Source organism: Anabrus simplex, chromosome 1, assembly GCF_040414725.1.
Source record: "Anabrus simplex isolate iqAnaSimp1 chromosome 1, ASM4041472v1, whole genome shotgun sequence".
NCBI classification, from domain to species: Eukaryota; Metazoa; Arthropoda; class Insecta; order Orthoptera; family Tettigoniidae; genus Anabrus; species Anabrus simplex.
The window spans coordinates 694,250,450-694,265,501 of record NC_090265.1 but is presented as its reverse complement, the minus strand read 5'-3'; positions in this window follow the sequence as shown (position 1 = coordinate 694,265,501).

The following is a 15,052-nucleotide window of genomic DNA, read 5'->3' as shown; positions in this document are numbered from 1 at the left end:
CTTCGTAACAGGTATATTTTCGTTTGGGATTTTCGTTTCTCATAAAGTTATCCTGCTCTTATACGAAGACAATCAAAATATTAGGGTATGTTTGCTTGTATAGTAGTATTTTCGCCGTAGTACGCGCAAGTTCTCATCACTGCGGCAACTGCGAACTTTCACACACTGTATTTAAAGTTGCAACACATTTTAAGTTATATTTCCAGAAGAACGTGCTATAAAATAACAATTCAATGAATAAATTCCAGGAGAAGTGTCATGTCCCTTGAATTTACATTAGGTAAACATCACGTGAAGATAACATACCTAACCTAAACTATGAGGCCTCCTTATTTTAACTACAGCATTTTACGTAATTCTTGATGTGATAAATTTAGAGAACAGACATGCAGTATACGTAAATATAAAGCTCTGTCTTTCAACAGTCACAATTTTCCAAACAATGCTCCCAATCCTTATGCATTACACTCACAAGCATAACTCGTAATATTCTTTAAGCTCACCTCAATTGATCAGCTTATAGGCTTGGCGCGCTTTCCGCAGTACAGCATGTACATTACGAAGGCAGTTCTCGAGTCTATCCATTCCCCTTTTCAGATTCACTAACCTACCACAACGATAAAAACTTCTAACATTCCACGTTCCGACTCGCAGAATGTCAGTATCAATCTCCCTGATGATTGCGCCCTCTTGTGTAGTTCCCACCTGGAAATCCGAATGGGGGATTATTTTACCTCCAAAATATTCTAGCCGAGAGAGAGACGTCATCAGTACATCATTCATTCATATATATAGAAAGCTGCATGTCCTGGAGAGTTAGTTACGGCCATTGCTTTCAGTCGTGTAGCAGCATCAACACAGCCAAGCCATGTTAAGTATTATTACGAGACCATATCAATCACCTGGACTGCCGCCCTTGCAAATTCCGGAAAGCTGCTGCCCCCTTTCGATGAACCATTCGTTAGCCTGGTCTCTCGACAGATACCCATCCGATATGATTGCACCTACGAATCGGCTACCTGCCTCATTGGGACACGCAAGTCTCTCCAACGCGGCTAGGTCACATGGTTCACAGGCGAATGACATAATGGTATTACAAACATATTTTACTAGCTACGCGTTCTAGCTTGTCTGCATCTCATCGGGAGTACCCGTGGTCGATTCTTAGCCAAATCAGGTGTATTTACCTGGACATGAGGATAGCGCCCGAGAGGATTCCTCAAACTGACCATGCGCCACTTCGTAATTTTCCGGCCTTCGGAATGAGCAGTGGTCGCTTGGTAGTCTCATCAGGAATGTTGCGCCATAGGATTTAGGTTTATTTGTTTCTTCTGTTGGCTCGTTCATTCTACATTCATGCAGTTAGAAGGGATTTATTCATTATTGTTTGCCTCTGAGTTAGTTTGAAGTATTATATGTTGTATGTAAGCAAGAATGTGTATTAAGACGAACACAAACCCCTAGCAACCGAGCTAGTTGAACAAACCAGTCAAGTTAAAATCCAAGCCAAGCCGGGAATCGAACCCAGGGTCCTCTGAATAGAAGGCCACTAAGCTGACCGTTCATGTATGGAGACGGTCTTGTCAACCTCTTATCAATCATTGAATAAGCACACATTCAGAATAAGGCAAATAATCTGATGGTTTTGCCACTTCAGAAATATATATTCCCATACTGTCCGACTCACTCGTATCTCATTAATACTTTGGGCTTGGTGACAGGATTTTTGTGTTTACCCAACACTTTCATCTTCATGTTCATACAACACGCTATACCCCCAATGGCCACACAAACGTGCAATTGTGATTACATCCCTCCATACTGTTCCCTTCGGAGAACAGCGGTCTCTGTGTCTGGGTCCTCTTGGTTTTTGCCTCTGTCGGTAATAATTATATTCAAGGCTATAGGCTCTTACCTCGGCTCTAATGCGTCCTTCTCTTCTTGTGATTGGGTACATACGGAAACCTATTACTAGTTAAGCTATTACAGGAATAATTGTAGATCGAACCGATTTATCAATAATTAACTTGATTAATAAAATACTTAGAATTTGTATGCAAATAATCAACCAATATTTATCAAATAATAAAATTAATCATAATATGGGAAACTTTATCCTCTACAGGGACTGCAATACTTCCTGTTTATTATCGTTAAATAAATTTACTATTGTAGTTCAGTAAATATTTATCACCCAAATTTAAATCAAGTTAAACGTCTCTAAACAAGAATCACTCCGGTGCCTTGTCAAAATAAATGTCTGTGAGAACACTGTCGACAAAACTGCATTGAATGAAAACACATGCTCCTTTATTGATTTCGTATAAATAATTACCATGATTGGCTCGATTAATATAGACAATTAAAACTCAGATTCAATTCTGACTTATGTATTTTATGTATGACCGTAGAGCACACACACTATTAGAGATACTTTTCCACTTATCTCTTATAATGTAAGCTAATTTTATGATGCGATTTGGTTTATTATCACCATAGGACGTTATTCATGTAGATGTTACCCTATTTTAACCACGTTTACTTACATTTAGCTTTAATACTATCACTGTGAGCTGATATCAGAGAACCAACAGAAATTAATGTTAACCTGGCTAACCAAATTCGACCAGTTTGGATTGAACACTGATCCTTTTAAACTGTAAAAAAATGGTCGAGCAGCTCTTCTTCTTTCTCTCAATTCTTCTCAGCCCAAACATTGCAACATTTTTGTAACGCTACTCTTTTGTCGGAAATCACCCAGAACAAATCGAGCTGCTTTTCTTTGGATTTTTCCCGTTCCTGAATCAGGTAATCCTGGTGAGGGTCCCATACATTGGAACCATACTCTAGTTAGGGTCTTACCAGAGACTTATATGCCCTCTCCTTTACATCCTTACTACAACCCCTAAACACCCTCATGACCATGTGCAGAGATCTGTACCCTTCATTTACAATCCCATTTATGTGATTACCCCAATGAAGGTCTTTCCTTATATTAACCCCTAGATACTTACAATGATCCCCAAAAGGAACTTTCACACCATCAATGCAGTAATTAAAAATGAGAGGACATTTCCTATTTGTGAAACTTACAACCTGACTTTTAACCCCGTTTATCAACATACCATTGCCTGCTGTCCATCTCACAACATTTTGGAGGTCACGTTGCAGTTGCTCACCGTCTTGAAACTTATTTATTACTCTATACAGAATAAAATCATCCGCAAAAAGCCTTACCTCTGATTGAGGAATTCCCCTCTTAATTATTACAGGGTCAGATAAAGCTTCACCTACTCCAATTCTCTGAGATCTATTTTCTAGAAATATAGCAACCCATTCAGTCACTCTGTAGTCCAATTGCACTCATTTTAGCCAGTAGTCTCCCATGATCCACCCTATCAAATGATTTAAGCAGGTCAATGTCCGACTCGTTGGCTGAACGGTCAGCGTACTGGCCTTCGGTTCAGAGGGTCCCGGGTTCGATTCCCGGCCGGGTCGGGGATTTTAACCTTAATTGGTTAATTCCAATGGCACGGGGGCTGGGTGTATGTGCCGTCTTCATCATCATTTCATCCTCATCACGACGCGCAGGTCACCTACGGGTGTCGAATAGAAAGACCTGCACCTGGCGAGCCGAACTTGTCTTCGGACACTCCCGGCACTAAAAGCCATACGCCATTTCATTTCAGCAGGTCTATCGCGATACAGTCCATTTGACCTCCTGAATCCAAGATATCTGCTATATCTTGCTGGAATCCTACAAGTTGAGCTTCAGTGGAATAACCTTTCCTAAAACCGAACTGCGTTCTATCGAACCAGTTATTTATTTCACAACCATGTCTAATATAATCAGATAGAATGCCTTCCCAAAACTTACATACACTGCATGTCAAACTTACTGGCCTGTAATTTTCAGCTTTATGTCTATCACCCTTTCCTTTATACACAGGTGTTACTGTATCAACTCTCCATTCATGACATTAGTAGATGAATAAGTTTGAGTGGCGTTTATAAAAGTAGGAAGGATCACAATATGAAAATAAATTTGGAATTCAAGAGGAAAAACTGGGGTAAGTATTCATTTATACGAAGGGGAGTTAGGGATTGGAATAACCTACCAAGGGAGATGTTCAATAAATTTCCAATTTCTTTGAAATCATTTAGGAAAAGGCTAAGAAAACAACGGATAGGGAATCTGCCAGCTGGGCGACTGCCCTAAATGCAGATCGGTATTTATTTATTTATTTATTTATTTATTTTATTTATTGATTGATTGATTAAAATTGTTCTATTTATGAACACATATGCGTGCACAATATGCGGGATTTACAATTTAACAGCAACGTCTGTTCAAAGATTTATTTAAATGAACTTAGTTGTTATAACTTCCTTGTTCGTAATGAAATGTAGTTTGAAATGCCGTCTATACGCTGTATGCTAATGTGTAATCCTGTTCCCTATGCTAAGAAAGTATGGCAGCACAATCCACATTATCACTAATATCCATCAATAATATTACAGGTGCAGGAAACATAAAACCCTGCCTAATTCTACCACACACATAAAGAAGTAAAACTGGGAGAAAACACATGCTAAATCTACTTTGCAAGATCTATTTACAACAAACTTCTTTCACACACTAATTCATGTTAACACTATCATCAGCTGGGACAATTACCTGTCGCTTAAATTGCGGCTGCGTCTCAGTGGCTAGTATCATGCGTTTTCACTGAAGACGGCCGAGTGACCACGCTTCCATTTTATTAAACCATGATCACACAAGCATTCTGGTAGGGCTTGTAATAACAAATTTTGCCCTGTAAATTTACCCACTAAACATTTGATTATCCCGGGAATAACATTCAATTTTTTCACTTCTACGTCTTACATATTATTATTATTTTCCTAGTGATAACAACGGAGTGGTACTTTCAAATTCAAATACTCATAATCTGTTAGGAATTCTATTTTTAATTCGACTGTAATCGTAAAACACTTCATTGCCATTTCTCTCTGGTCACATCACATCACATCACAATCAATTGGTCCTTTCACGTAGCATTGAGCAAGCACTATTTGCGCATTGAAATTTTCATGGCAACCTCATCACTTTCAGTATAGTCTATCCCCAGTTTTATCTTGAAAATTCAGCGGTAGTTTCTTTTAATGGCGTTGAATACAGCTCTCAAATCAGGAGCTCATTAATATCACTTTATCAAGTCCATCATGTTTGCCTTCTTTCTTCTCGGATATAGCACTCCTTTGCTAATCTTGTAACATGCATTCCCTTCATTTCGCGTATTTGTGCTTTAAACACATGGGATAATAATTATGCGTTCTTACTTCAGCGTTTCGTCGGACCACACACATATGTAAAAAAAATTGAATTAGGTGCGTCGATCGAGATTTGAATTTATTTAATTTATCAAGATAATGATACTGAACGCTAATCCTTTGCCGTGACCCAGAAAGTATTATTATTATTATTATTATTATTATTATTATTATATTAACGGTACCGATGGTACACCCGCTCCGTGCATTTGCATTTCTTTGCTTGTTGTTTTAAGGGCCTAACATCGAAGTTCATCGGCCCCTAATGGATCGAGATGAACGACATGATACATGATAGTTAAAATTTTAAAATGCATTCACTGACTAGAGTTTAAAAAAGTGTGATGAAGAAAAAAGGAGTATGAGATTAAAACAATCAGTGGATCTAATTCGCAATGCTTTATTTTCTAATAAAATAAGAGCAAATACAGGAAACAAAGGAATAAGGCATTGCCTGGGAGTACAGATATATACACATAATTTACGTTAGACGTTAAAACAACACATTAAAATACGCAACACAAACTAAAATGAAGTCAATGGGATAAAAGCGCAATTGTCAAAAATACACTAGCACAAAGGACATCATTACACACGATAAAACCGACCACTATCACTCATAATGTGGATGACGAGTTCTGCTGACTGCTCGTCATCTCGCAAGATAAGGGAGATTGTACTCGGGAGGTTAATACTACGGCGCAGATCGACCAGGTCCACACACTCCGTAAGGATGTGTACAACGGTAAGATGATCGCCGCAAGTACACACCGGAGGGGATTCTCCTTTCAATAGATGGGAGTGAGTCAGGATACCGTGGCCGATCCGAAGACGACATAATACCACTGCTTCCCTCCGAGAGGCCCCAAAAAAGTCCTCCATACCTTCGTAGTACCTTTAACCGTTCTCAGCTTATTTGGAAGAGGTGTGGCCTGCCAGTCCATCTCCCAAAGGGACATAACCAGATGTCTCAGCTGAGATCGAATATCACTTGCTGGAATCTTGAATGGCAACGGGGGCAGTGATTCTGGTGCCGGCATCCGAACACCCGGCCGGCAGATTCTGGATCCGCTGCACCAGAGGGTGCTGAGGGAAACAGGTATCAATAGACTGTAGCGAACTCAAGGAGTCAGTACACACAAGAAAGTGTCGGCGCTCATTGGACAGTGCGTACCGCAGAGCTTCACAGATAGCATAGAGCTCTGCTGTGTACACACTACAGGTTTCCGCGAGAGCAAAAAGAAACCTATCAGTGTCAACAATGAACGCACAGCCCATTTTAGTCTGTTTTCGAGCCATCCGTGTAAACGACGACTGAACCTGGATACCGGGAAACAACGGACAGAACGAGCCTCCGATAAATCGAAGGGTCCGTGTCTACCTTCGGGCCAGTGTGCAGATCCAGGATTATTTCAGGACGTCGTACTACCCACGGAGGTACCCCACTTGGTTGTCTGACAAGGCAAATAACCGAAGGTACGTGAAACAATCTGTGACGGCTATCCAGGTGTATTCCAACCAGCCGCGTTGCTCGAGGATAAACGACGTACAACCAACGGTTTCTATTGTTGAATACGCAAGGATAGATTGGGTGAAGTGGCATCTGTCGTAAATTAGCAGCATACGCCAGAAGGAGCTGCTGGCACCTCAGTTGTAAAGGTGGCACACCAGATTCAGCGAGCAGGCTAGCTATGGGGCTAGTTCGAAAAGCTCCCGTCGCAAACCAAACCCCGCTGTGGTGGATGCTGTTCATATTTGAAAGGACACTTGGTTTTGCTGAGCCATATGCTGCACTGCCGTAGTCTAACCGGGATAAAACATTTGCCCGATAGAATCGTAGGAGTATCGTGCGGTCCGCTCCCCAATTAGTGCTGCTAAGAAACTTCATGATATTGAGCCTCTTAGTGCATTACACTTTTAACTGCCGTACGTGTGGCTCCCACGATAATTTGCTATCGAAAAGGAGCCCAAGAAATCGGTAAGTGTCAACAACTGGAAGAACGACATTTCCTAAATAAAGTTCAGGTTGTGGGTGAAGAGTACGTTGACGAGAGAAGTGGACAACAGAGGTCGTTGCGGTTGAAAACTGAAAGCCATGTTCTAAGGTCCACTGCTCCACTCTCCTAATGGCTTGCTGTAATTGTCGTTCTGCGACTGCCATACTATGCGAGCTACAGTGGAGAGCGAAATCGTCCACATATAGCGACGGTATTACTGCTGAGCCAGCAGCAGCGACAATACCGTTTATGACAATCACGAACAGAGTGACACTAAGAATCGCCCCTGTGGGACTCCATTTGTAAGAACGTGGTATTGCGAATATGTCCTCCCTACTCGGGCACGGAATAGACGGAGGGACAAAAAATTCGCAATAAATACCGGCAAGTTACTTCGGAATCTCCATTGATGCAGGTCTGAAAGGATACCATATCGCCATGTGGTGTCGTAGGCCTTCTCTAAGTCAAAGAAAACAGTTACCAAATACTGAAAAGAGCTCTCCAGGCGTACCAAGTGATCAGTGGTCGATCGAGCGGCTCGAAAACCACACTGGTACTCGGACAAGAGTCCTTGTTTCTCTGGACACCACATGAGTCGGCGATTTACCATCCTCTCAAATAGCTCATACAGGCAGTTTGTAAGTCAAATCGGTCTGTAACTTCCTGCATACTTAGGATCTTTGTCAGCCTTGAGGACAGGAATGACTATGCCCTCTCGCCAGTGAGACGGAAAATTACCCTGTACTGCGATCCGGTTGAACACAGGAAGGAGATATCGTAGACTATCATCACTAAGGTGTTTCAACATCTGATTATGGATGTTGTCAGGTCCAGGAAACGTGTCCTTGCAAAGCGCTAAGACGCTGCGGAGTCTCCACTCCGTAAAGGACTCGTTATAGTCCTCTGAAGCTTGAGTGGCAAAACTAAGGTGATGACGTTCTGCCTCCAGCTTCAGAGCGAGGAAATCACGATGGTAATTCCCGGAGCCAAATACATCCGCGAAATGACCAGCTAGGTTGTTAGCAATCAAGAGAGGTTCAGTGACGACTCTGCCTGCAATGGAAATTCCCAGTACAGAAGATGACCTTAGGATATCCGAAATACATCGAAGTTTAGTCCACACTTCAGATGATGGAGTATGTGACGTCATAGACGACACATCTCTCGCACGAAGCTTTCTTACTTTGGCGAATAAGAACTCGCGCCTTAGCGCGGAGCTTCTTAAATGATACCAAGTTGGCCATAGTAGGCTGCCTACGATAACGTTTATGGGCTCGACGGCGTTCTTTGGTAGCTGCTCCAATTTCTTCGTTCGACCAAGGAACGAGTTTTCGGCAAGGAGGCTCTGAGAAGGAAGGAATGGACTCCTCAACAGCAGCAAGGATAACTTGCGTTATATAAGTTACTTCGCCGTCTACGGTCCACGTGGTATCGGTGTTAAAGACAGCTAGGGATGTGAACTTTGGCCAATCAGCATGTTTAAGAATCCATCGAGGGGAAACCTCGACGGATTTTTGATTCATCAAAGTAAGGATGATGGGAAAATGGTCACTGTCACAAAGATCGTCGTGTGTATTCCACCGAAACAGCGGAACAAATGTTCGGCTGCATAGACTTACGTCTATGCGAGAATATGTGCCGTAACGTACACTAAAGTGAGTTGGTTCCCCTGTGTTCAAAATACATAAATCCAGCTCTGTTATTAATGTTTCCAGATCTCTTCCCCGGGAGCAAGGCATCTCAGAGCCCCATATGGGATGATGGGTGTTAAAATCTCCCAAAAAGAGGAAGGGAGGTAGAAGCTGATCTATAAGATCAGTGACATCATTTATGTTCAGAGGCTGACCTGGTGAAAATAGACATTACACAGTGTTGCTATAACAGGCAGCGGAACGCAAACAGCTACAGCTTCCAGCGGGGTTCTTAATGGAAACTCTTCGCTGTAGGTATCAGAACGAACAAAGATAATAACGCCACTGGAAGCCTGGTGAGCATAATGTCGTCCTGTCGAGTATAGTCGAAAATTTCTCAAGACCGTATCATGACCTGGTCTGAAATTTGTTTCCTGAATGCAGACTATATTCGCCGAATATTCACTAATGAACTTGCGCAACTCAGCAAGATGCCTATCATAACAGTTACAATTCCACTGTAACAATGCCATATTGTAGGTGTGGACTTCTGAGGTTTAGGTTAGGAGCAGCGTAATTCTAGCTAACCTAACCTACACTCATATCCCCATCCGACGATGGAGACAAATGCTCCATGTGCATCACCTCGTCTGCTGCCTTGATTTTCTTCGACGTAGTCCGGGGGCGGGGTTTCTTCTTATGAGGGGAGAGCGCAGGTTTTTCAGAAGGAACACCCGCTGGCGCGGAATCAGACCCTCCAGGTGGAGGGCGTGAGACCCCATTTGTAGATGTAGAAGAACGCCTGGTAAGGGCACTCTTGTTCCCAGCCGTCTATTCTTGTTTAGACGAGCTGGGAGGTGATTTCCCAGCCCTGGTCGATTTTGCCGCCTCCGCCGGTTTAGGCGCGGCTTTCGCCGACCTCGTGGGGGGGGGGGGAGGGAGACGTAGTCTTCTTCCCCTGCTCTGCAAGCATAGGTTTCTTAGCCGGCACAGAATTTCTGGTGGTCGAAGGTTCGGATGGACCCGCCTTCGAGTTCGTTCTCTTTGCGGTGTTGCTCACAGGAGCAACTGCCGCCTTGGGCGCAGCAATCTTCTGGGAAGGTGTTGCAATGGAAAATGATGACCCTGGGAGAAACTGTGCTATCATGCTGAAGTCTAGTGTCTTGGACGGTGCATTCAGAGAATTAAAGTTGCGACGGGCTTCCTGATAGGAAAGACCATCCAGGGTCTTGATATCATGGATCTTCTTCTCACTCAGATAGGTCGGACAGTTCCGATCCCGAGGAGAATGAAGACCAGAGCAGTTAGTGCACTTGTACGCAGGTGTGCACTCGTCCGCGCCGTGAGCTACTTTCCCACATGTACCACACACAGACTGATTCGAACAACGAGATACCATGCATTCGAATCTCTAGCATTGATAGCACCGCATAGGAGGCGGGATGTACAGCCTCACATCACAACGATAGATTGTTACCTCGACTTTCTCTGGCAACACTAACAATTTGAAGGAGACCATCAACGCACCCGTGGCAAACGTCTTCACCGTTGACTTTGCGCGTAATGCGCCGGTCGTGTGTCACGCCACGGTGCTTCACGTCTTCCATCAATTCATCGTCAGTCTTTAGAATATGATCACGGTGGAAAATTACTCCACGAACCAGATTCAAGGTTTTGTGCTCTTCCACTTTTACGGGGAAGTCGCCAAAGTGGTCGCACTTAAGCAACCGATCTGCTTGCAGCGCAGTGCTCGTCTTTAGAAGCAAACCATCAATGCGCACTTTTGTAAGGTCCTCAAGTTCACCGTATACATCTTCAATGTGTCGACTGAAGAGAATCAATTGCACCAGCTTGAAATCGTGCCCATCGTTTCTGGTAGCAACCAGGAACCTAGGGAAACTGGAACCCAGACTAATACGCTGCGCTTGTTCCCAAGGGGTTGCCCCTCTTAGGGAATCAAAAGTTAAGGACTTGGGTAGCCAACTACCCGAGGTGGCAGGCGGAAGTGGTTTCGATGCCATGCCCGAAATCATCCTCCACGAAAGCCACCCACTCCGATCAGGGGTCTGTGTAGCCGAACCAAGCAGCCATGCAATACCCACCTGGTCATAGCCGGTATTGCCCGGGGTCTGATGCTGGACGATGCCTAATACGGGAGGACTGAGGCAATGGGCACGAGGACTCACTTCCTCTAGTCACCCGCAATAGCATGTACCCTATAGCGTGTACAAGGCACTAAATATAGGGGAAAAATTAATAAGAATATATCCTTCTGGAATTCGGCTGTGCGGGGACCTGTGTGTTCAGGCGGATACTACTGCCCAGGTACACGACACTCCCACCCGCCGCTTCCTGGTTGGTTACTGACACGGGCTTTCGAGCGTAGTCACACACGTAGGAGCTCCATCGCCGAGCAGCACGCACATCAAAAATTTTGAAATGATCTACAACTTACCCTCAGAAAAACAATAAAATATAAAGGGGGGCCATGGCCACATGACCCTTTTAGTAGCCTCCTACTACACGCAGGGATTACCTGTGGATGTATTCGGCCTCTCCCATCCACAAGAGGTCCGACACATTATACCAAACCGCAATCCATGTCCGCGAATACTGTCGGATTTTTTATTATGGACACTCGAGTTTAGGCTTTAATTACAAACGAACCAATAGGCCTATTGCAATGCGAGTTGTACCAATATTTTTCTTGTTTAATTCTACATTAGCGTATATAAGACACATTGTTTTCGACGTTCATGAAATATTTTTTATTTGTCGTTGTAATAAATATTGCCCGCGTTTTTGGCTTCTTCTCTAGGAAGCGCCCACTTATGAATACATACAAGGAAAACTACTTGTCTGATGGTAATGGAATTTCTATATGTTATAACCACATGTATTTGTAGTGTAATACTAAAGTTACAATTCTGTTCAACCACTCCGAAAAAAGTTCTTATTTTTCTAAAGCAACTCTTTCTCAGCGCAGGATAAACGTACAGCCACAAACTTGGGCTTGTTTTGAAGCACTCACTCATGGTTATCAGAAACTACAACAACTGTAACCGTACAGTGTGGTACCGAATTTATGAAGAGTAGTATTGAAAAGAGGTTTTGTGTACGCCGGACCGTGCGATTAACAGCAGGCCGGGTGTTGAAATCGGGCGCAGTGTTGCCGCATTCAGTAGTATTCACACGCGCAATGAACACAGCTTTACATATGCATATTTACCAGTGGCCCATTGCGAGCTTAATCCAATCGAGCTCATTTGGGCTTACGTATAAGGGAAAATAGCAAAAACAAATATGGCTAACACATTAGAAAATAGCAGAGGTATGGAAGCAATTAACGCTTTATGGCGATAAACCCAAAGTACCGTGACCCCTGAACTCTGGAAACAATGTATTAAACACGCTAAGAAAATTGAAGACCACTACTGGGAAAAAGATGGACTGCCTGAAAATGTCCCTTATTTCAAGCCAGTCATAATCAACGTGAATGGCAGCAGCACCGATTCATAACACAGTGATTTTTCAGACGAAGAAAATTGATAGAATTAAATATTGTAAATATAGCCTATGTAAATAATAAAACCAAATTCTTGTAAAAATTGTACAGTGTGATATTTCTAAATTAGGAAGTCAAACATTTTTAAACCTCCCATTGAAGGTCCAAAGCCCTTATGAGAAAAGGTGATGGTCAGTGGCATTTGTAAGTGGAAATAAAATTAAAGGTTGAAAGTAAACGAAAAGCTGTGTTTGTTGCGCGCATGAATACTACCGAACGCGGCAACACTGCGCCCGATTTCACCACCCGGCTTGCTGTTAATCGCACGGTCCGGTGTACACAAAACCTCTTTTCGATATTAGTCTTCAGAAATTCGGTACCGCACTGTACGGTTACAGTTGTTGTAGTTTCTAATAACCATGAGTGAGTGCTTCAAAACAAGCCCAAGTTTGCGGCTGTACGTTTATCCTGGGCTGAGAAAGAGTTGCTTTAGAAAAATGATAAGAACTTTTTTCGGAGTGGTTGAACAAAATTGTAACTTGAGTATCACACTACAAATACATGTGCTTATAACATAAATATTTCATTACCATCAGAGAAGTAGTTTTCCTTGTATGTATTCCTAAGTGAGCGCTTCCTAAAGAAGAAGCCAAAAACGCGGGCAATATTTATTACGACAAATAAAAAATATTTAATTAACGTCGAAAACAATGTGTCTTGTATACGCTAATGTAGAATTAAACAAGAAAATATTGGTATAACTCGCATTGCAATAGGCCTATTGGTTCGTTTGTAATTAAAGCCTAAACTCGAGTGTCCATAATAAAAATCCGACAGTAGGTCACCCCTTTTTGTCGCCTCTTACGACAGGCAGGGGATACCGCGGGTGTATTATACATGTGCGTCCTCCACCCGCAGGGGGTAGTGTGTTTGGTCCGCGGGAGGTATTTAATTTCCTTCAAGTCCACCGGCAAGCCGATTAAGACCCCCTATCCGCCACCTGGGAGTATCACCTCTCCCCCTGCTACGTCAGCGTAGTAGGTTCGTGGTCCGTGCATTTGAAATGAGCGCCTTTTAGAAGGCCACCTATAACGCGCACTTGAAACTGTGTAGTGGAAAATATCGAACCTTTATCGGCAGTTGTCTCTACCGTCGATTTATATACCTCTGTGGGAAGATGGACAATTAATTTTCTAAGTAATTTGTAATGTCGAGGTTTTCAGAACTGAAATGTTGTATATTCTTTGTGTTGTTAGGTTAATGGCACTGCTATCGATTCCTCCTTCAGTAGTAGGGCTAGGCCGGTTCAAAAACCACAGCGTCAGCACTTTTTCTGCAGCGTTAGCACCCGAGGTCATTGACCCCGTGACGTCACGCCCGCGTGCTCTTGTTTGTAAACAAACCCAAATGATTTTTGACAACTATCAGCTACCATCTTTAAACAAGAGCGCATCGCTAAACTCAGTGCTACCATCTTTACGGCACTACACCTCATAGGTGCTACATTATGCACGTGGTGGCGGGGCAATTTGAAATTCCACGTGCATTTTTACAGCTCTCAGCTGCCATCTTTAATAAGAGAACACCGTGCTGACATCTTGATGGGGCTAAAATTTAATAGCTGCTACCTTGTGCACATGGTGGCGTGCATTTTGACATTCCACGTGTTTTTCTTGACAGCTCTTAGTTGCCATTTTAAAACAAGACAGCATCGCTCACCTCAGTGCTGCCATTTTTACGGCACTAAACCATATAGCTGCCAACTTATGTACGTGGTGGCGGGCAATTTGTAATTCCACGCACTTTTTCTAACAGCTGTCAGCTGCGATCTTTAAACAACAGACTATTGCTAACTTCAGTGCTGCCATCTTTATGGCACTAAACCTCATAGCTGCTACCTTATGCACGTGGTAGCGGGCGATTTGAAATTACACGTGCATTTTTGAATGATGTCAGCTGCCATCTTTAAATAAGAGAGCACCGTGCTGACATCTTGACGGGGCTAAAATTTAATAGCTGCTACCTTATGCACATGGTAGTGGGCAATTTGAAATTCCACGTGCATTTTGACAGCTGTCGGCTGCCATCTTTAAACAAGAGAGTATCGTGCTGGCATCTTAACGGGGCTAAAACCGGACTTACTCACGCTGCGGACAAGCAAGCTGCCCTCCTCATCCTACTACCATCTTAGTTATAAAGCAAGCTGCCCTTGTCAACACATACTCACCATCTTATAGCGAGCTGCCCTTGTCGAGGCACCGTAGAGAAAGTTTTTCACCATACTTAAACCAAGCTGCTGTTTTTGACATAGATTTAAAGCAAGCTGCTCTTCTGAACACTCCGAGTCCTTCCTTTGTTGACATACTTACCATCTTAAATGAAGCTGCTGTTTTTGACATATTACAGAACATAATTTAAAAAAGCTCCTCTTCTGAGACCTTTTTTTTTTGGCATACTCACTATCTTAAAATAAGCTGCTGTTTTTGACATCTTAGAGAACATTGATTTAAAGCATGCTGCTCTTCTAAACACTCTTAGATCTTAACCTGACTACTGTTATCTTAACTACGTTGTCTACGGAATTA